Raw genomic sequence first — 2,269 nt, forward strand, 5'->3', positions numbered from 1 at the left:
AGAGCCTTCCCTCCCTCCCTCCCCCTGGGAAGCCCCGCCTTCCTTCCTCCCTCGCGGCCGCCAGGGAGCCGCATGTGCCTCCGCCGCCATTCCCCCCGTCCTCCTCCTCCTCCTCCTCCAAAATGGTGGACCTTCCCAGAGAAATGGAAGCCATGCCCAAGTTTAGGAACTAGGAAGGCTCCTCTCAAGGGAAGGCAGGAAGGCTCCCGAGAAGAAGGTTAACGCTCGCCCTCCTCAAAATGGCCAAATAAGACCTCTGAAGACACCCCCCTCGGCTTCTTCGTCCTGCTCAAGACGGAGGCCATGGCCACCTAAGAGCCGTGACATATAAGCGTAAAACGTCTGCCTCTTAGATCTGAATGCCTTCAAGGGAAATGGAGGGGGATAGAAGCCCAGAAGGCTCCCAGAAAGATCAAGCCCTGGCTCTTATTGGAGGAAAGGGCATTTCGGGATCCCTCTCGGGCAGAAGGAGGACTGTGCTTCGCCCTGCCTCTCTCTCCTCCTTCCCCTTCCAGATCAACGTCTCCTTCGCTATCCCTCAAACGGCCCTTGCTCTCCCCGACGGAAAGGGACCGGGTCTGGAGAGCTCCTCCTCCTCCTCCCCCAAAAGGAGGGGAGCCCGTCTTCCAAGTAAAAGCTTTGAAAGGGCCCCGTAAAGGCGCGGCTCCGTGGCTCCGGGCATCTTCAAAACGGAGGGCAGAAGGCGGGAAATGCAGGACGTGTCCGGGAAAAGGAGGGCAGACCGTTCCTCTTTCTTGCCGTCACGGCCGCAAATACAAAGCTAAAAGCACAGATATTAATATAAGCCCATCCTAGTTAACTGTGTGATCAAAATGGAGGACCTTTCGGAACGCCTCTTGGTCGGAGGGAATGTAGGACGGAGTCCTCTAAAAGGAGGACGCCGGTTTGCCCCCCTCGGGCCACAAATAAAACCTAGGAATACCGATATCGATATGAAATCCACGTTTCTTAGCCGTCTCCTCAAAATGGAGGACCTTTCGGAACGCCTCCTGGACGTTAGGGGGAAATGGAGGACAGGGTCCTCTAAAAGAAGGACGCCCCGGGGGGGGTCCTCTCGGGGCCACAAAAGAGAGCCGGGCTTCGTTTATATCTTTCCCTTCGGGAGCCTCTTCGCCAATAACGGTATCCCGCTCCTTGTGTCTAAGTCCGGCTCATTAACGGCCGGCTATTGCGAGCGGCGCACTCACCTTGGCGGCGCGAAGGCTTCCAGAGAGCTGCGAAACCGTTTGTCTGCTGCGACAGAGAGATGCTTCCCTGATTGCTCACTCACCGCACTGCGCGGCGCCCCGCCTCTTGCCCGCCTTTTATACCCGCGCCGCCGCCTCGTTCCAGAACCATCGGGAACCTTCACTGACAGAGAAGGGAGGGGGCGGGGAAGTGGGCGGGGCCTCTCTCCATTCCATGGTTCCAAGGAAAGAGGGCAGGAGGCGGAGGCATCTAGCGCATGCGCGCGTTAGACTCCTCCTTCTATTATATGCCTCTTTCCCCCCATTCTATTCTAACTCCTATAACGACTACAGGGCAGCGCGCGTGCGCGGGGCGAGAGACTTTCCCCCCCTGTGGGGGAGGGGTACTTTCTCCATTAGTAGGACGTGACTGCGCCTGTGCTATATGTCTCGCTCGGCGCCTCTTCAAGGCGGGGAACATTCTGCAGGTTTTAGCGAGATGACGTCATCGCTACCGTTGGGGCGGAGCGCTCAGTCTTCCCCCCTCACGCGGCAGAGAAGAAGGCGGTTGGAGAAGGGAGCGGAGTCTGTTGAGTTGGAAGGCTCTTCCTTCTCTCAGTAGGGTTGCCCCTCCCGCTGGAGGTGCCCTCCTCAGAATGTCCTAGAAAGGGCGGGAAAGCGGCGGCTCTTCTCGCCTTTGATTGCTCCCCCCGCTATTCAGGAACGCCTAGAAACCCTGAGGAGACACTTTATGTTATCACACAAAAAAACAAACCTCCTTCGAGTTAAATATAATAATAATTAATATATAATAATATATTATTATTATAATATAATAATAAAATATATTTATACCCTGCAGAAACCCTGAGGATACACTCTGTGTTATTCCACAAAAGCATACACACTCCTTCGAGTTAAATATAATAATAATAATATAATTAATGTATAATATATAATAATATGTTATAATATAATAAAAATATATTTATATTCTGCAGAAACCCTGAGGAGACAGTCTATGTTTTTACACAAAAACACACTCCGAGTTAAATATAATAATAATAATAATAATAATAATA

The 2,269-nt window shown here is 52.6% G+C and overlaps 1 protein-coding gene across 2 annotated transcripts in view; it reads right to left on the bottom strand.

Annotated features, from left to right (window-relative positions):
* The window catches only part of HSP90AA1 (heat shock protein 90 alpha family class A member 1), an 8,836-nt gene extending 7,473 nt beyond the window's left edge, over window positions 1-1,363 (bottom strand). For both annotated transcript variants that reach the window (XR_006102892.1, XM_042457752.1), the window contains exon 1: window positions 1,209-1,363. The gene's annotated coding sequence lies outside the window, so the exon portion shown is untranslated. The remainder of the gene's footprint in view (window positions 1-1,208) is intronic.
* Window positions 1,364-2,269: the final 906 nt, after the last annotated feature.

Source organism: Sceloporus undulatus, chromosome 1 (genome assembly GCF_019175285.1).
Source record: "Sceloporus undulatus isolate JIND9_A2432 ecotype Alabama chromosome 1, SceUnd_v1.1, whole genome shotgun sequence".
Classification (NCBI taxonomy): domain Eukaryota; kingdom Metazoa; phylum Chordata; class Lepidosauria; order Squamata; family Phrynosomatidae; genus Sceloporus; species Sceloporus undulatus.